The following is a 20,927-nucleotide window of genomic DNA, read 5'->3' as shown; positions in this document are numbered from 1 at the left end:
TTGTTTGTGCTCTTTTGTTTACGGGGTTGTTCTCTCTTGGGACTGAGAGAGGCCAGACAGAAATCCATCTTCTCCAACCCATCCTAATCCAAGTCTCCAATATTGCAACCAGTATAGGTAAGCCAGGCAAGGCGGATTAGTTTATCTTTTGTTTCATGTAAATTTTCCCTGCGTTAAGAGGGAGGTTTATTTCTGCTTTATGTAACTTTAAGGTTTTGCCCAGCGGGGGATCCTCTGTGTTTTGAATCTGAATACCCTGTAAAGTATTTTCCATCCTGATTTTACAGAGATGATTTTTACCTTTCTTTTTTTTTTTTAAATAAAATCCTTCTTTTAAGAACCTGACTGATTTTTCCATTGTTCCAAGATCCAGGGGTTTGGATCTTTGATGATTTTGTAACAAATTGGTTAGGATATTATTCTCAAGCCTCCCCAGGAAAGGGGGTGTGTAGGGCTTGGGAGGATACTTTGGGGGAAGATGTCTCCCAGCGGTCTCTTTCCCTGTTCTTTGTTTAAAACGCTTGGTGGTGGCAGCATACTGTTCAAGGACAAGGCAAAATTTGCACCTTGGGGAAGTTTTTAACCTAAGCTCATAAGAATAAGCTTAGGGGGTCTTTCATGTGCGTCCCCACATCTGTACCCTAGAGTTCAGAGTGGGGAAGGAGCCCTGACACCCCTTACCCACCCATACAGAACAGTCTTTTTAGGTGGCTCGTTACAGTGTTGGATTGATACAGGGAAGGTAATATAAGGTTCTAATTTTAACAATGTGAAATGTACTAGCACAAATATGCTCTTTCCCAGTACAAATTCTCTTCAAATGCTTGTTTTACTTTTGTGTTTTCTGGTCTCCATTTTGAATTCCACATGGTGGGGATGCCAAGGCCATTAGCAGATACATGCTGCCAGGGCTTATAATATCTGTTCCATTAGTTCTTAAAGTTCTAAAACTCCATCCCATTTGTATATTAATAAACCCAAAAATGGAGCCAGAAACACACCAGGCTCTGGAGTAGCTTCTTCCTCTTCTGTTTTTTATCACTCATTCTGCAGCAAGCAGTTCTTCCAGGGGGCATCAGAAAGGTCAGAGTATGGCCCCAGGACATGCTGCAGCTGCTCCTGTAGCAGAGCTCTTCTGGGACTGTTTTCATCAGCAGAGTCACTTTATTTGCCTCGTTCAGCACCTGCTGCTGGCTACCATTGATTCCCAGGGAGACTTCTGGGGCCAGCAGGACACCATCCCAGCTGGCCTGGTCATTGTGCACACTTCTTAGGACAGTCCCCAGCGCTCAGTCAAACACATTATAAAATGGGAATGACGTCGGCGAGTTGCCAGAGGTGCAGTTCTGGTCCCTGGTTCTCTGGTACTCGGTCTTGAGCCACTTAATCCGTTCTCTGCAGTGGTAAATTTCCAACACCGTCAGCTTCATCTCTATTTGCTGGTATGCCTGGTACTCATACTAAAATCAGTTGTTTGCTTCCCCACACCGGAGGCCTTAGGGACCTGTGTCCAAGCCTGAGTCCAAGAGATTTGAGTGTAGATGGAAGGGGATTTAGGCTTGAGCTTGAATCTGAGCCCGGTCTCACCTTGCAGTGTAGACCTACCCTTAGTCCATCAGTAGCATGCTATGTTAATTTAGGATGGTGTGGAAGAAGTAGGCAGAAGCAGAGCTGTTTAAACAATTGGAATGAAGTGAAAGAAAGTTGTGAGTACAAAGCTGTGACACTTTGATCCAGTAGTTCAGACAGCACTGCAGTGCTGCCATCTTAATTATAATATTGCTGTCATGAACCTCTACCCCATGGCAGAAAGGGAGCTGCCACTCCCTTCCAAGACTCTGGTGCTTGGCTCCTGAGCTTGTTCAGGGTCAGTCTTCGGTTACAGATGGAACAGGGGCTGAAACAAATAAAAGAGAAGAATACTGCAACCATGGTGGGGTTTTCAGCAATCCAGGGAGATGCCTCCCCTCCAAATGTAGGAAGAGGAGAGGAGAGAGGACCTTGTAACAGTTTTGGGCTATCATCTTACCCCCACAACCCCGCTTTCCTTTCTACACTGTTCCCTTCTCTTACTGTGAAGTTGGCCTGATCTTTGTTTTACTGACCAGAGGCCTGGTATCTGGTGTCTTTTATTTTCACTGGTCTTGGTTTGCCTCCTTGCTTTCTGCTATAAGGAGACAGCTGGCTGCCTGTCACAGTGCTTCCTGCTATAGAATGGGAGAAGAGGAGGAAAACAATGACAAATACAATCATCAGTTTTAGTGCTTCCTCCTTTGCATTACCCATTTTCATGAATTGGAAGGCTGAAGTCTGGGTAGTGAGGACTCCAGCACAGGTGCACACAAGTGCAGCCACACTGGCTGGAACCTTGCTCAGACCCACCAATTCACGGTCCTCCCCTTTGGCCTGTCAGTGGCCCCACAAATATTCACCAAGAGCATGTTGGTCACAGCCACCTTCCGTTGCTGGAGGTAGGTGCAGGTATACCTGTATCTTGATGACAGGCTGCTCAAGGGACGTTCCAGGGGCCAAATGGAGTGCCAAGTCAGCTTTGTAAGATCCACCTTTGACAGGTTGGGTCTCCTGCTGAACGAGAGCAAATCAACCCTATCCCCAATGCAGAGGATAGAGTTTATTGGAGCAGTGTTGGTTGGGCCAGGCCAGGGCATCCCTGCCAGAGGCTCGGTTTCAGACAATGACAGACATCATTCAAAGCTTCAATCGATACCCCATCACCACAGCAAGGGGTTGCTTTAAACTCCTCCGCCACATGGCGACATGTACATACATGGTACAACATGTGAGTCTGAGATCCCTATTGGCTGGGTCGCAACAGTCTGGACAAGGTAGTCACCCTCCTGGTGGCAGTTCTCGAGTCTCTTCACTGGTGGCTCAACCCACAGGAGGTGTGCGAGGGAGTCCCCTTTGACAAGCCCCAGCCCTCCCTGTCCCTGGTGACAAATGTGTCAGTGTGGGGATGAGGCGCTCACCGGGGAAAACTGCAGACCCAAGGTCTCTGGTTGCAAGATGAGCTCTCACTCCACATCAACGTCAAGGAGTTGAGAGCGGTCCGACTGGCATGCCAAACCTTCCAGGCCCATTTGCAAGGGAAGTTCATGGGGGTCATGATGGACAACACAACTGCAATGTTTTATATAAACAAGCAGGTGGGGCTCATTCCTCTTCCCTATGTCAGGAAGCCCTCAAGCTGTGGGACTTCTGCATAGCCCACTCCATTCACGTGGAAGTATCTTACCTCCCAGGTTCTCAGAACGAGTTGGCAGACTACATCAGCAGATTCTTCCACAATTATGAGTGGTCTATCTGCCTGGACGTAGCGCACAACATTTCCCAAAGGCGCGGAGTTCCTCAAATCAAACTGTTTGGTTCAAAGTGCAATAGAAAATGCCCTCGGTTCTGTTGCTTCTGGAATCATGGTCTGGGCTCCCCCGCAGATGCATTTCTCCTCCCCTGGATGGCCCATCTGTTGTATGCGTTCCTGCCATTTCCACTCAACCAGAAGGTCCTGCTCAAGATCCGCAGGGACAAGGCGGCGGTCATACTGGTAGCACCGGCCTGGCCTCATCAGCACTGATATACCACACTCCTGGAACTGTTGGTGGATGCTCCGATCTCATTGCCCCTGTTTCCGGACCTGATTACCCAAGATCACGGTCGCTTTCATCATCCCAACCTCGAGTCTCTCCACCTCACTGCTTGGAAGTTTCATGGCTAAATCCAGTGGAGCTCATGTGCTCTGAGCCCTTTAGGGAGGCCTTACTTGGTAGCAGGAAACCATCCACCAGAACCACCTACCTGGCCAAGTTGAAAAGATTTGCAATCTGGTGTTCTCAGGATCTTGCTCCCATGACACAGGCACCCATACTACTCATCTTAGACTACCTACTACACCTGAAACAGCAGGGCCTCTCGGCATCCTCTCTCAAGGTCCACCTGGCAGCCATCTCGGCCTTCCACCTGGGTGCAGCCAGATGTTCAGTCTTCACCAACCCAATGGCTATACCCGTGGGTTAGACAACCAATCCTGCTGTGGGATCTCAACCTGGTCCTGTCCAGACTAATGGGGCCCCGGTTTGAACTCCTGGCAACTTGTTCATTGTATCTTGAAAGGTTGCCTTCCTAGTTGTCATTACATCAGCAAGGAGATCGTTGAAGCTTAAAGTCCTAACCTCTGATCCCCCTTACACCATTTTTTCTAAGGACAAGGTGCAACTTAGGCCTCATCCAGCCTTTCTCCCAAAGGTTGTGTCCCAATTCCATGCCAATCAAGACATTCTCCTACCAGTCTTTTATCCTAAGCCTCATGCGGATAGCCGAGAGCAAAGGCTACACTCCTTGGGATGTTTGAAGAGCGCTTGTCTTTTACATTGAACGCACAAGGCCGTTCTGGAAGTCGAACCAGTTGTTCATGGCGGTTGCGGATAGAATGAAGAGCCTCCCAGTATCATCACAGAGAATTTCATTGTGGATCACGTCCTGTATCCAGGCATGCTACGATCTGGCAAAGGTTCCGGCCCTTGCACTAATGGCACATTCCACAAGAGCGCAGGCCTCCTTGGCAGCCTTCCTGGCCCAGGTCCCAACCCAGGAGATCTGCAGGGCAGTGACGTGGTCCTCGGTTCACACTTTCACCTCTCATTATGCTATTACCCAGCATACCAGGGACAATGTAGCATTCGGCAGAGTGGCGCTCCAGTCAGCGATTCCATGAGTTCTGACCACACCTCCTAGTTAGGGCTTGGGAATCACCTAATTGGAATTGACATGAGCAAGCACTCGAAGAAAAAAAACGGTTACCTTCTCGTAACTGTTCTTCGAGATGTGTTGCTCTTGTCCATTCCAAGACCCACCTGCCTTCTCCTGTCACAGTAGCTGGCAAGAAGGAACTGAAGAGGCGGCAGGTCGGCAGAGACCTATATTCACCACCATGAGGGCGCCACTCCAGGGAGCTCCACAGCCGACCTGACCGGTGCTGCTAGGGGAAAAACCTTCTGATAACTGTGCACGCGGTGCGCACGCACCTTGGAATGGAAATGGGCAACGCACCTTGAAGAACAACAGTTATGAGAAGGTGAGTAACCGTTTTTTTCTGAAAGCCTCCTAGACTCTTTGTTTTATTCATGGAACATATGAAAGGAGAGACCATCTCCCAGAGGCTGTCGAAATGGATTTATAGCTTATAGCTGTAGAGATCAGCTATGAGTTCAAAGATATCTAGGTCTCTTTTCTAGATAAGTTTGGATTAAAAAAAACCTTTGACACTGCTTGAAGAATGCCAGACCTCTATTATGCACCCCTCCAGGTTCCCTGCCATCCTCTTCTCCATATTCATGTGCATCTTATCCTATTTGATTTCTGTAATGTATAATGTCTGTATAGCATTGCCTTGTCTTGTGTTTGTGCTGTTCGATGAGTTGTAAAATTGCACAACTCTGTTGGAGCACCTGCGAAGCATGTGGTATTTAGGAATATATACAAGCTGTAAGTCATTTTCCTTTCTGTACTGTTTTTCTTTAATTTGTTTATTGATTATGGTAATCAGAAAAAACTCCATCGTGTTACTTGGAACATTTTTTCTAGACTGTGATGTTCTCCTGGATCTATTCTTTTTCTATTTAAAAAAAAATAACCCTTCCTTTCTTCTTCCACTTGTGTCTTATCCTCTAACCCCTGTATATTTTTATTGTCCATCTGTTTATTTTTTATATCCTCCTTAAACTGAGGAGACCAGAAGCGTATTTAGTTTCTGTGGTGCAGTTGCTACAGGGCTCTATAAAGTAGCATTGTTACCTCTCTAGTTTTATTTGGGTTGCTTGTCCAGACTAAGGATGAAACACCACTAGTTACCCCTCTCCATTCTGAAAATTTACCATTTATTCCTACCCTTTGTTCCCTGTCTTTTAAAGAGTCCTCAATCCATGAAAGGATCTTCCCTCTTGTCCCATGAAAACTTAATTTATGTAAGAGCCTTTGGTGAGGGACCTTGTCAAAGGCTTTCTGGAAATCTAAGTACACTGTGTCCACTGGATCTCCCTTGTCCACACGTTTGTTGACCCCCTCAAAGAATTCTAATAGATTAGTAAGACATGATCTCCCTTTACAGAAACCATGCTGACTTTTGCGCAACGATTGATGTTCTTCTATGTGTCTGACAGTTTTATTCTTTACGATTGTTTCAACTAATTTGCCCGGTACTGACATTAGACTTGCCAGGATTTGCCAGAATTTCCAGGATCACCTCTAGAGCCCTTCTTAAATATTGGAGTTCCATTAGCTATCTTCCAGTCATTGGGTACAGTAGCTGATTTAAAGGACAGGTTACAAACCATAGTTCCGCAATTTCACTTTTGAGTTCTTTCAGAACTCTTGGGTGAATGCCATCTGGTCCCGGTGACTTGTTACTGTTAAGTTTCTCAATTAATTCCAAAACCTCCTCTAGTGACACTTTAATCTGTGACAATTCCTCAGATTTGTCACCTACAAAAGATGGCTCAGGTTTGGGACTCTCCCTAACATCCTCAGCTGTGAAGACTGAAGAAAGTATTCATTTAGTTTCTCCGCAATGACTTTGTCATCTTTAAGTGCTCCTTTTGTATCTTGATCATCCAGGGGCCCTACTGGCTGTTTAGCAGGCCTTCTGCTTCTGATGTACTTAAAAAGCATATTGTTATTACCTTTTGAGCTTTTGGCTAGCTGTTCTTCAAACTCCTTCTTGGCTTTTCTTATTACATTTTTACATTTAATTTCATAGAATCATAGAATATAAGGGTTGGAAGGGACCTCAGGAGGTCATCTAGTCTAACCCCCTGCTCAAAGCAGGACCAATTCCCAACTAAATCATCCCAGCCAGGGCTATGTCAAACCTGACCTTAAAAACTTCTAAAGAAGGAGATTCCACCACCTCCCTAGGTAATGCATTTCAGTGTTTCACCACCCTCCTAGTGAAATTTTTTTTCCTAATATCCAACCTAAACCTCCCCCACTGCAACTTGAGACCATTACTCCTCGTTCTGTCATCTGCTACCACTGAGAACAGTCTAGATCCATCCTCTTTGGAACCCCCTTTCAGGTAGTTGAAAGCAGCTATCAAATCCCCCCCTCATTCTTCTCTTCCGCAGACTAAACAATCGCATTTCCCTCAGCTTCTCCCCATAGGTCATGTGTTCCAGTCCCCTAATCATTTTTGTTGCCCTCCGCTGGACTCTTTCCAATTTTTCCACATCCTTCTTGTAGTGTGGGACCCAAAAGTGGACACAGTACTCCAGATGAGGCCTCACCAATGTTGAATAGAAGGGAACGATCACATCCCTCTATCTGCTGGCAATGCCCCTACTTATACATCCCAAAATGCCATTGGCCTTCTTGGCAACAACGGCACACTGTTGAGTCTCATCCAGCTTCTCGACCACTGTAACCCCTACTCCTTTTCTGCACAACTGCTGCCTAGCCATTTGGTCCCTAGTCTGTAGCAGTGCATGGGATTCTTCCATCCTAAGTGCAGGACTCTGCTCTTGTCCTTGTTGTACCTCATCAGATTTCTTTTGGCCCAATCCTCTAATTTGTCTAGGGCCCTCAAATTTGTCAGCGTTTATGCTCCTTTCTATTTACCTCACTAGGATTTGACTTCCACTTTTTAAAAGATGCCTTTTTATCTCTCACTGCTTCTTTTACATGGTTGTTAAGCCACGGTGGCTTAATTGGGGTATACATTTAAGTTGAGCCTCTGTTATGGTGTCTTTGAAAAGCGTCCATGCAGCTTGTAGGGATTTCACTCTAGTCACTGTACCTTTTAATTTCTGTTTAACTAACCTCCTCATTTTTGCATAGTTCCCCTTTCTGGAATTAAATGCCACAGTGTTGGTCTGTTGAGGTGTTCTTTCCACCACAGAAATGTTAAATGTTATTATATTATGGTCACTATTTCCAAGCGGTCCTGTTATAGTCACCTCTTGGACCAGATCCTGCGCTCCACTCAGGAGTAGATCGAGGAGTTGCCTGTCCCCTTGTGGGTTCCTGTACCAGCTGCTCCAAGAAGCAGTCATTTAAAGTATCGAGAAATTTTGTCTCTGCATTTCGTCCTGAGTGACATATACCCAGTCAATATGGGGATAACTGAAATCCCCCACTATTATTGAGTTCTTTATTTTGATAGCCTCTCTAATCTCCCTTAGCATTTCATTGTCACTATCACTGTCCTGGTCAGGTGTCAATAATAGATCCCTACTGTTATATTCTTACTAGAGCATGGAATTACTATCCATAGAGATTCTATGGAAAATGTGGATTCATTTAAGATTTTTATTACATTTGATTCTACATTTTCTTTCATGTATAGTGCCACTCCCCCCTCCCTGCAGGACCTGTCCGTCTGATATATTTTGTACCCTGAAATGATTGTGTCCCATTGATTGTCCTCACTCCACCAGGTTTCTGTGATGCCTATTATATCAATATCCTTCTTTAACATGAGGTACTCTAGTTCACCAATCTTATTATTTAGACTTCTAGCATTTGTGTACAAGCACTTTAAAAACTTGTCACTGTTTATTTGTCTGCCCTTTTCTGATGTGTCAGATCCTTTATGTGAATGTTTCTCGTCTGATCTGGCCCATACTTGATCCTCTTCCGTCCTCTCCTCCTGACTAAAACCTAGAGACTCTCTGTCAATAGACTCTCCTCTAAGAGAAGTCTCTGTCTGATCCACGTGCGCCTCTGCAGCAATTGGCTTTCCCCCATCTCTTAGTTTAAAAACTGCTCTGCAACCTTTTTAATGTTAAGTGCCAGCAGTCTGGCTCCACTTTGGTTTAGATGGAGCCCATCCTTCCTGTATAGGCTCCCCCATCCCAAAAGTTTTCCCAGTTCGTAATAAATCTAAACCCCTCCTCTCTACACTATCGTCTTATCCACGTCTCATCCAGGCTCTGCCTGCTTACCTGGCCCTGTGCATGGAACTGGTAGCATTTCTGAGAATGCGACCATAGAGGTCCTGGATTTCAGTCTCTTTCCTAGCAGCCTACATTTGGCCTCCAGGACGTCTCCCCTACCCTTCCCTATGTCATTGGTACCTACATGTACCACAACCACCGGCTCCTCCCCAGCACTACACACAAGTCTATCTAGATGCCTCGAGAGATCTGCAACCATCTCACCGGGCGGGCAAGTCACCATACGGTTCTCCCAGTCATCACAAACCCAGCTATCTCTGTTTCTAATGATCGAATCTCCCATTACTAACACCTGCCTTTTCCTAATGACTGGAGTTCCCTCCCCTGGAGAGGTAACCTCAGTGCGAGAGGATACCCCAACATCATCTGGAAGGAGGGTCCCAACTATGGGAAGGTTTCCCTCTGCTCCTGTTGACTGCTTTCCCTCTCTGGCCTTTCATCCTCCTTAACAGTGCAGGGGCTGTCTGACCGGAGGTGGGACAAATCTACAGTGTCCCGGAAAGCCTCATCAACATACCTCTCTGCCTCCTTTAGCTCCTCCAGTTCCACCAGCCTGGTCTCCAAAGTCTGTACACAGTCTCTGAGGGCCTGGAGCTCCTTGCACCGAATGCACACATATGCCACCCGCCCACAGGGCAGGTAATCATACATGCTGCATTGAGTGCAATAAACAGGATAGCCCCCACTCTGCTGCTGGGCTTCTGCTTGCATTCTCTCCTACAGCTACCTAGGTTAATGATAGGGTTTTTGTTGAAATCAAGAAGTTTTGATTACAGAGTACATCAACAGGAAGAGGTAATTCTCCACAAGCAGGTGCTTGTGGATCACCATGGGCATTTCACTGACATCAACGCGGGGTGGTCCGGGGAGGTGCATGACACATGCATCTTCAGGAACACCATCCTGTATAGAAAGCTACAAGCATGCACTTTCTTTCCAGACCAGAAGATTACAGTGAAGGATGTTGAAATGCCCATAGTGATCCCTGGGAGACTCAGCGTACCCCTTACAGACATGGCTCATGAAGCCTTACACAGGAAACCTGAACAGCAGTAAGGAGCGGTTCAAGAACAGGCTGAGTAGGTCCCGGATGACAGCAGAATGTGCCTTTGACAGATTAAAGGTGTGCTGGTGACACCTTTATGGCAGGTTAGACCTCAATGTGGATCATATTCCCATGGTCATAGCTGCGAGTTGTACCTTGCATAATCTTTGTGATACTAAGGGTGAAAGGTTTGCTCAGGGATGGAGTGTTGAGGTGGACCGCTTGGCTGCTGATTTTGAGCAGCCAGATATCAGGGCTATCAGAGGGGCACAGGGGAGGGCAGTTTGAATCAGGGAGGCTTTGAGGCAGCACTCTGAAAATGAGAACCAGTAATGTACATCTCTGATTGGTACTGCAATGTTACATTACATATAGTTTTCCTAGGAAGCAATGGTGACATTTGGGGCCTTACATTCTAGTAAGCAAATGATTAAATTGCCTATGTATGTATCGGTAGTGCCGGCTATCTCAATTTGTAGGAAACAAATAAAGATATTATCATTCAAAAACTTTGTTTTTATTGCACAAGAAACAACACACCCATGCACAAAGATGCTTGGTGGGAAAGGAGGAACCAGGGAAGGGCAGACTTTCAGAGCTGTGTGTCGGTCCAGCTATCACTGTGAAAGTTGTCAGAGGGGGTGGAGTAAAGGGAAACCGAGAAATCCCGGAAAGCGGAAAGGACTGTGCGTGTGGAGTTTAGGAGCACATGGAAAAGAGTTCTGAATGTGCTGCAAGGGAGGGGAGGCACACAGTTGCTCAGTCTGTAGCATTATTAAGGACTTCAGCATCTGCATTTGCTCCTCCATGACTTCAATCGTCCGCTCAGTAGCATCCTTAACAAACTCCTGGTTTTCTTTTCTGCCCTGCCTTTCAGCTTTCCTCCACTTCTTGTGTTCCCTTTTCTCTGCATTGGAGAAGTGCAGTATCTCCTGGAACATGTCTTCTTTTCTCCATCTTTCTTATCAAGCGGAGACACTCGGCTGGTCACAGAAACACAGATAGCCTTTCACATTTCATTTCCTGAACCCACCTCTGCACTACACAAACCACAGCCACTTACCAGGCGCCTCCTCTACTGCTTCTTGCTTGCGGAAAGCAACTGCTGAGACTAGCTAGACACCTCTAGAGTGCTGAACAGTTCCTGGCTGCCTGCCCCACCAGGCACCCCCGTCGGGAGCTCCACATCATTGTCTAACTCCACCTCTTCATCAGTGACTTTGTGCTCCGGGTTAGGTCCTCTTTCCACTGCATTCAGGCCAGCCAAAGTATCCACGGGGCTCCTGGTGTTGGAAGAGGGGTCACCACCAAGGATAGCATCCAGCTCCTTATAGAACCGGTAGGTCTTAGGTGCAGCGCCCAAGTGACATTTTGCCTCCCTCGCCTTATGGTACACCTGCCTCAGCTCCTTTATCTTCGCTCTGCATTACAGCATGTCCCGATCATAGCCCTTTTCGCACAAGCCTCGAGAAATCTGCCCGTAGGTATCAAAATTCCTATGGCTCAAGCTGGGACTGCACAGACTTCTCTCCCCAAATACTGAGCAGCTCCAGCACTCCTCAGTGGTCCAAGCGGGAGATCATTTGCTGCGATAACCTGCCATGGTCACCTGGGAAGATGTGATGAGCCAATAGGAAATGGAATTTCAAAAATTCCTGGGGCTGCTAAGTGGGAGGGGCTGATGGTTGTTTACTTAGCTGCAGGGCAGCGGGGTTCAAACTGCTGACCAGAACGGTCAGGATCGGCAATGTGGGACACCTGGAGGCCAATTAAAGCAATAAAATCAAGAGTGGGGTCTAGACTGGTACTTTGGTGACAGAAATTTTGCACAAAAAGCCTTATGTCTCTTGTCAGGGTGGTTTTATTTTGTCACCAAAACGGCATTTTCGTCACCAAAAGTCGCATTGCAATGTGTACGCATTTACTATTTTGCCAACGAAAGCTGCCTTTTGTGGACAAAACTCTATAGTGTAGACAAGGCCTTAATTACTCCAGCCGCCGCAAGCAGTGGTAGCTGTGTCGGCAGGGGAAGCTCTCTTCCTAACATAGCGCCGCCCACACCAGCACTTAGGTCGGTGTAACTTATGTCGCTCAGGGGATGGCTTATTCACACCCCTGAGCGACATAATTTATACCAACGTAAGCTGTAGTGTAGACACAGCCAGCCTCTGTTGAGTGCTTTCTCCTTGATCACCCCTTTATTATACACAGAAATTTCCTGAGATTAAATTAGCTTCACAATGCAGCCTCTTATCTTTATTTGTTTGAAAACTGGACTGGTAATCAGGTGGAGAGGGGGTGTAACCTGATCTGGGTTGGTCACAGCTGCCCTGATATTTATCATATGGGTCTGACTCTTTCTTACACATCATCAACATGTATATAACTTGTCATGCCAAGAAAGCCTATTTGAACTGAATTAGGTGTGGCCAAAATAAAAAGGGTGGAGCCTTGAAGATTGATTTACAGACCATGTTAAAGGTAGCACTATATTTAATGGACAAAATGTGAAAAATCCCATTAGATTTCTTAGCTCTCCCCAGTCTCTTTGCCAGCCTCCCAGCTCACACCACATTCCTCCTCCCCTACTTCCCCCTTTGTTCTTTGTATTTTCCCTGTGACCCCGGGTCCCTTATTTCTTCTGTGTTTGTCATTTCTCAGCTCCTCCTCTATCTGTTCTCACTCTGTGTTCCACAATCCTGCCCACTGAAGTGCAACTGTACTTCACTGCCTGGGAAGCCTGTCCGGTGCCTGCAAGACTTTTCATTGCCTCATTCTGTCCTCATAACTCAGTTACTGTAATGTAATCATTACCTGGGTTCTGGAGAGTGAAGGTGCTCCTGCTAAGCAAATATTTACAAACACTGCTGCGAGCTGACTTCAGGAAAGGAAGAGAGGAGTACCCTTTAAAACCTTGTTTCTCTGATTTAATTTAACAGAGAAAATTGTTTGTGACTTTGAGAGCATAAAATCCAAGGAGCAGCTCCTCTTCTTCAGACTGACTTGAGGTGAGTTTGGAGTCTTTTGACTCACTCTGTGCTGAGACTCTGGTTTGATTAGGGGGCTAAGATAAAGCTACTCAGAATTCCAGTTTTTAAATGTTCTCATGTCAAAATACAAGGTTGAGGACTGGGAGCAGCTTTGGGAGGAAGGGGGTTGGATTTGTATTGAGCCAATAAGAATGAAAAGGCAGATTTGTAAGTGGTTCTCAGCTAAGCAGAATGGCTTAGAGAGGAAACAATTTCACATTGTTTGCCCTCAGTAGCACCGTTGTCAGTATGTGATGGGAATAGAGGCAAATTGGTGAGAAGGGAATTTCTGACAACTCCTGAGCGAGATGGGCGTTCTGTATCAGGGCTCTTTACTTGTTGCTAAATGTTTTATTCCAATGGACTTAATACATGCAACCCTTGTGTGCAGAATTCTGGGCAATGTTGTTCAATATCCAGTAACTCTGACTTGGACCAGACAGAATAAGAATTAGAAGGATGGGGGTGGGTGGCTAAAACGTTCCTACGAATTTACAGCTGCAAGGCAGATTTCTTACCCCTCCATAGCACCATGCCTAACAGCTGTAAGATCCCTCTTCAGGGACTGTATCTGCTTCTGTGTTTGAACAGGTCCCAGCACAATTGGGCTCCAATCCTGATTTAGACCTCTAGGAGCTACCATAAAAGTAAACAATGTCACTGTGTTCTTCTAAATCCAGTGCTGAAGGGAAGGTCTCATGTTTTCTCTCGAACTTCTGTCTGGAGGGATGATGGGGAAGACTGATGCTAAAAGAGTCCTGTGATCCATTTCAGTGATGTAGTGGGAGTGGTGAGTTTGTGCCCAGGTGTTGAATTGTAGTACAGTAGCGTTGCACCAGTCCTGTCTTGCAGCTTGATTCAAAGCCTGCTGAAGTCCAATAGAATTCTTTGTTAAAATCAATAGGCTTTGGATCAGGCCTTTGATACTTACAGGTTTTCAGGTGCTATAATACTTGGAAAGTGACAGTCCTATGTTAGTGACCTCATCTGAAACACTGTATGCAATTCTGGTCTCCCATGTGTAGGAAAGATGAATTCAAATTAGAACAGGTGCGAAGAAGGGCTACTAGGCTGATCCGAGGAATGGAAACCCTACCTTATGAGAGGAGACTCAAAGAGCTTGGCTTGTTTAGCCTAGCCAAATGAAGGGTGAGGGGAGATCTGATTGCTCTCTATAAATACATCACAGGGATAAATACCAGGGAGGGAGAGGACAAGAACAAGAAGCAGAACAAGGAGCAATGGTCTCAAGTTGCAGTGTGGGAGGTCTAGGTTGGATATTAGGAAACACTATTTCACTAGGAGGGTGGTGCAGCACTGGAATGGGTTGTTACCTAGGGAGGTGGTGGAATCTCCATCCTTAGAGGTTTTTAAGGCCTGGCTTGACAAAGTCTTGGGTGGGATGATTTAGTTGGTGTTGATCCTGTTTTGAGCAGGGGATTGGACTAGATGACCTCCTGAGGTCTCTTCCAACCCTAATGTTCTATGGTTTATTTAAGTTAAGTGTCAATGTGGACACAAGAACAAATGGCTATAAATTGGCCATCAACAAGTTTAGGCTCACAATTAGATGAAGCAAAAAGAAAAGGAGTAGTTGTGGCACCTTAGAGACTAACCAATTTATTTGAGCATTTGAGTCTCTAAGGTGCCACAAGTACTCCTTTTCTTTTTGCGAATACAGACTAACACGGCTGTTACTCTGAAACCTGTAATTAGATGAAGGTTTCTAACCATGAAAGGAATGAAATTGTGGAACAGCCTTCCAAGGGGAGCAGTGGGGTCAAAAAACCAAACTGGCTTCAAGACTGAGCTTGATAGGTTTATGGAGAAGATGGTATGATGGGACTGCTACAATGGCATGTGGCCAATCAGCGACTGCCAGTAGCAAAAATTCCCAACGGCTCGTGATGGGACACTAGATGGGGAGGGCTCCGAGTTACTACAGATGAGGGTGAGGTTCTGTGGCCTGAAATCTGCAGGAAGTCAGACTAGATGATCACCATGATGCCTTCTGACCTTGAAGTCTGTGAGTGGTAGAAGTTCCTATATTCTGTGCTAGAGTAGGAGTAGTTCAGTCATGTCTCGGTGATGCATGTTCCTGTGATCTGTTTAAAACAAGGATCATAAAGTTTTTTTTCTCTGCAGAGGTTCCTAGGTTCTGTGCATGGTGATTTGGTCTTGAGTCTGTGTGGAGATGCCTGGATGAAGTGCCCGTTCTTCAGAGTGCATAATGAGTGTTCTCAGCGATAAGGATCTCTCAGATTACTTTAGATGAATGGATCACAACAGCTTCAGTGCCACTGAAATTTAGAGGGGAACAAAGGGACTATAGCATAATGCTGTTCTGGTCCAATATATGCAGTTAGACTGACTGAAGTGAGAGAAATGAGTAGGCTGGCATGTGGCTGGTATTTACTGCAGAGTTTCAGTGTACAAAAAGTGGGGAGGTAGGGAATGGTGGGGTGGTTAAATAAAACATTTTAATCCATTTGGAAAGTAGCACCAGGGTATCCTCCTCCACTAATTCTGCAGAAGCAGGAGGAAGGCGAGGCCCACACACTGTGGAGTACCTGGGAATCCCTAGCTGCGCACAGCATTTGCCCAGTGGTGTTTTGATTGTAATAGTGGGACTTCGGTACTCCTTTGATACATGTTACTGTCAATTGTGCATGAGCAATCTGTAGGGACCAGTAAGGGAAAAGAGGAAACTTGAACTGTGTAGCAGAGATTCTGGTGCCAGTAATGAATTTCTAGGGGATGGGGAATGGTGGCAGGAGCAGGGTTCCTTTGGCAAATCCCAACACCTCCATGTGAATAAACTGTACAGAGTCTGTGATGGTGGAGGAGGGGCAGAGTGACCCATCAGGCCTCCTTTCTGGGCTAAAATAAGTTTGTGATTCCATAAAACTTTTGCACTACATTCATAGGTAAGAAAGTGTGTTTTCAATGAGACAGGGAATAAAACTCTCATTAGTGGAGTGCTGTGTACCTAATCATGTGTGGCACATCACTGGAAGAGCAGCAGCAGGAAGAGAAATGTTCTCCTTACAGTTTTGGTGGTGATGATTCTTGAGCTAGGTAGATAACCTTCCGTTATGACACCATTCTCTTCATTGACTCCAAATGCCAACGGGACTGGGGGAAGAGAGGGGTTAGAGGGCACACATTTTTCATGTCCCATCAAAAGTCCAGGGTTAAAGGAAAGCTGCTGTGGAAATTAAGAGCTGTCCTAAATCACTGTATTTAATCATAAGGAGGAAACAGTCATTGTGGCACTGTGCTGCAGAGTACAGCTGGATTGCCAATACAGAATCCATTTGACAAATGGGGAAGAAGAGACTTTACAAGTTGTTAGTTCTTTTTTGTCTTTGCTGATTTGTCAGTGGACCACTGTTGATCTAGGCTTTGCCTGTGCTGAGCACATGTAAGCTCAACCCTTGTTTTGTTGTTTTGGTTTACAGTGATTTAATCTATTCTACACATGCTCTGCAGGGGGAAACCTAGACCAACAGCACTCCACAGTTACACTGTGACTAGCTGAAAACCAAATACATAATGCCAAAAACTTATTTTACAGCAACCTTGGCAGTCTTTGCTTTCTTGTGCTTTCCAGTGGGATTGCCTGGTTCTATTCTGCACTGTCAGACTGGGTCTGCTGTTGGGAAGGCAAAAGAGCAGTTAGTCATAGTTGGAATAAAGGGACTGGTCCACCCACTTCCACTTCTCTTGTATTTTGCCCTTTTCCAGCTCTTGTCTGTGTTTCTTTCTTTGTCCTTCCTGTTGGTTTTAGTAAACAGGTGAACACAATATACATATAGCAACCACTGGTTCTTCCCCCTCTTTGTCTGAGGCAGGATATGGTAGCCTGTCCTGAATTTTGTGAGACTTACCTAGTCTCACTAGAGAGATCCCATGTCCCACAGGACCACTGAAGTGCTCCCAAGATGATTTTAGACTAGTAAAATGGGGTCTCTTCATTGCATACATGCTCAGAGGTAAGGACTGCTACTTGGGCAAAACCAGATCTTGAGCATCTGAATTATTGGACTGAAGCTCTACAAGATTGGCAAGCTACAAAATGATAGTTTTTGCCAATTATGATTGAGGACACACTCCTGGAAACAGGACTCTTCAATGATCCAGCAGGTGGAAGTTGAAGCTAGACAAATTCAGATTGGAAATAAGGTGCAAATTTTTACTGGTGAAAGTAATTAACCATTTGAACAATTTACCAAGGGGCATGGTGGATTCTCCATCACTGACAATTTTTAAATCCAGATTGGCTGTTTTTCTAAAAGATCTGCTCTAGGAATTATTTGAGGGAAGTTCTATTGCCTGTGTTATACAGGAGATCAGACTAGATGATCACAATGGCTCCTTCCAGCCTGGCTTTTCTTTAAATTGTGAGGTGCTAAAAGTTTGAGATAGATTTATTTATATCAGTTTATCAGCACCGAACAGTCCTGTTTTTATATATATATATATATATATATTGTGTTCACCTGTTTACTTAAACCAGCAGGAAGGACAAAGAAAGAAACACAGACAAGAGCTGGAAAAGGGCAAAATACAAGAGAAGTGGAAGTGGGTGGGCCAGTCCCTTTATTCCAACTATGACTAACTGCTCTTTTGCCTTCCCAACAGCAGACCCAGTCTGACAGTGCAGAATAGAACCAGGCAATCCCACTGGAAAGCACAAGAAAGCAAAGACTGCCAAGGTTGCTGTAAAATAAGTTTTTGGCATTATGTATTTGGTTTTCAGCTAGTCACAGTGTAACTGTGGAGTGCTGTTGGTCTAGGTTTCCCCCTGCAGAGCATGTGTAGAATAGATTAAATCACTGTAAACCAAAACAACAAAACAAGGGTTGAGCTTACATGTGTTTAGCTCAGGCAAAGCCTAGATCAACAGTGGTCCACTGACAAATCAGTAAAGATAAAACTGAACTAATAACTTGTAAAGTCTCTTCTTCCCCATTTGTCAAATGGATTCTGCATTGGCAATCCAGCTGTACTCTGCAGTACAGTGCCACAGTGACTGTTTCCTTTATTTGTTCACCGTGCAGGTATATAGACTGTAATCAAGTCACCCCTTACTTACCCTTCTCTTTGTTCAGTTGAATAGATTGAGCTCTTGAGACTATAAGGTTTTTTTTTTTTTAAATCCTTTAATCATTCTTATGGCTCTTCTCCAAACCTTCTCCAATTTATCAACATCTTTCTTGAATTGAGGGCACCAGAACTGGACACAGGGTTCCAGCAGCTGCCACATCAGTGCCGAATACAAAGGTAAAATAACCTCTCTACTCCTAATCAAAATTCCCCTGTTTATGCATCCAGGATCACATTACTTGTTATGGCCAGTTGCACAATGATATTCAGCTGATTATCTACCATGACCGACAAATGTTTTTCAGAATCACTGCTTCCCAAAGTCCGCCATCCTGTAAGTATGGCCGACATTCTTCGTTCCCAGATGTGTACATTTACATTTAGTTGTATTTATGCATGTTGTTTACTTGTGCCCAATATCTTACCCACATGGTATCCATAACTAAACCCATGATATACCCCACCCAATTAATTTATGGCACCACCAAGTGGGCGCTGCAGCTTTTCTGGGAGGTTACTAAATCTGAGCTCTGTTGAAGGAAGGGAGGTAATGGATTCCAAAGGTGAGGACCCTGCATGGAAAATGCCATGTCAGCAGCACTCTCTCTCTTAAATACATGAGGTGGTAGTTTGATCTGTGGCCCTCATCACCCTTCTTGCCCTATACTTTGAAATGAATGTACTCTCATGGTTTGGTGCTTACATTGTAAGCTCTTTGGGGTGGGGGCTGTATTTTTGTTGTTTGTGTGTACAGCGCCTAGCACAGTGGTCCTGGTCCTTGACTGAGGCTCCTAGATGCTATGATAACATAAATAATAGAGTATTTGTTACTCCATTCATTGTGGGAGTGCTTTTTGTTCTGAGATAGGGAAGAAGAAGAATGGCACACAGTTACCAGTAAGACAGTTTTCCCTTCTGCTCTCTCATCTGAACGTAATATAGACTTCTCCTTTCTTTCACCTTCTTGCATGGTGTGAAAACAAAGTTGCCATGCTTGTGCAGGTCAGCGCTCATACACATGTTTAGAAAAGTATATTCAGCTCTTCATATTACAGCTTCTGGAATTTGGAATACTGACTGAGGCACTGAGCTTTGCTATGCTGCAAAGATCATCCCAGGGCCATTCTAACAGGCTTGGACATCATCAGTGGCAGAATAGGGATAATTGTGACAGCCTGCTAAAAAGAACCTGTCTATGCACCGGTCATTAAAAGATGAGTGATCTTGTGTCCATTGATTGCATCTTGCTGCAGCCACTACACAACTGCCCCTATCTCAACAGTACAGATCGTACAAATGGAAAACTGATCAGCGTGCTGCTTTCTGTCACACATCACCCACAAGTACTAACGATTGAAGTGATATCTAGGCTATAACAGCCTGTTCAGTGACATGGGGAGAGCACATGAGCCTCCTGGCTCCAGAAGTGATAGTCACCCATCAGAAAGGCCCTCTAGTCCAAAGAGGAGTGAGATGGGTTACTTGTAACTTGACCTGAGAGAGGGAAAGAGGTGTTTCCTTAGGAATCTGTGCCTCTTAAACTGGCCCCTTTAATCTCATGTTCATTACCGTCCATGCTGTCCTAAGAACCACTCTGGGCTTTGTTTTGTTGGGAGTCTCTGCATTCCTAGTCCCCTGATTCCCTGTTCAGTAGGTGACTGAGGGTCTAAACTACAAAAAACAAAAATCCCATAACCTGCAGCAGTGAGTGCCAGCCCGAGCGGGAACGACCACATCGCTTTTTTAGCCTCATAGTGCAAGCCCAAGTCAGGTGACCTGGGCTCTGAGACTCACTGTGGCAGGGGATTTTTTTTGCAGTGTAGTTGTACCATGAGAGAGACTCACTCTTCTTTCTCTCTTTTGTTCACAAGACAGCAAATAGGACATGACTGAGTTTGACTCGTATTGTCGTGGGTGAAACACTCCCCACACAAAATTTCTCATAAACATTCAGTATAGCTGGAAATCTACCAAAATGTCCCACAAAGAGAACAAGCCTATTAGGATTGAGTGGATAGTATCCACCTATAAGGTGAATAGAAAGCTGGCTAGATTGTCGAGCTCAACGGGTAGTGATCAATGACTCCATGTCTAGTTGGCAGCCGGTATCAAGTGGAGTGCCCGAAGGGTCGGTCCTGGGGCTGGTTTTGTTCAATATCTTCATAAATGATCTGGAGGATGGTGTGGATTGCACCCTCAGCAAGTTTGCAGATGACACTAAACTGGGAGGAGTGGTAGATGCGCTGGAGGGTAGGGATAGGATACAGAGGGACCTAGACAAATTGGAGGATTGAGCCAAAAGAAGTCTGATGAGGTTCAACAAGGACAAGTGCAGAGTCCTGCACTTAGGACGGAAGAATCCAAGACACCGCTACAGACTAGGGACCGAATGGCTAGGCAGCAGTTGTGCAGAAAAGGAGTAGGGGTTACAGTGGACGAGAAGCCGGATATGAGTCAACAGTGTACCCATGTTGCCAAGAAAGCCAATGGGCATTTTGGGATGTATAAGTAGGGGCATTGCCAGCAGATCGAGGGACGTGATCATTCCCCTCTATTCGACATTGGTGAGGCCTCATCTGGAGTACTGTGTCCACTTTTGGGTCCCACACTACAAGAAGGATGTGGAAAAATTGGAAAACATCCAGCGGAGGGCAACAAAAATGATTAGGGGACTGGAACACATGAGTTATGAGGAGAGGCTGATGGAACTGGGATTGTTTAGTCTGTGGAAGAGAAGAATGAGGGGGGATTTGATAGCTGCTTTCAACTACCTGAAAG

General features: G+C 45.4%; 1 protein-coding gene across 10 annotated transcripts in view; it reads left to right on the top strand.

Moving 5' to 3' along the window:
* NDST2 (N-deacetylase and N-sulfotransferase 2) overlaps nucleotides 1-20,927 on the top strand; it is a 218,705-nt gene that overhangs the window by 133,246 nt on the left and 64,532 nt on the right. For 6 of the 10 annotated variants that reach the window (XM_073352885.1, XM_073352874.1, XM_073352878.1 and 3 more), the window contains one exon: nucleotides 12,951-13,019. The exons of the other annotated variants lie outside the window; for them this stretch is intronic. The gene's annotated coding sequence lies outside the window, so the exon portion shown is untranslated. The remainder of the gene's footprint in view (nucleotides 1-12,950; nucleotides 13,020-20,927) is intronic. 10 annotated transcript variants of the gene reach the window in all.

The sequence above is a fragment of the Lepidochelys kempii genome, chromosome 7 (assembly GCF_965140265.1).
Source record: "Lepidochelys kempii isolate rLepKem1 chromosome 7, rLepKem1.hap2, whole genome shotgun sequence".
Taxonomy (NCBI): domain Eukaryota; kingdom Metazoa; phylum Chordata; order Testudines; family Cheloniidae; genus Lepidochelys; species Lepidochelys kempii.
This window is presented reverse-complemented; position numbering and strand designations above follow the sequence as displayed.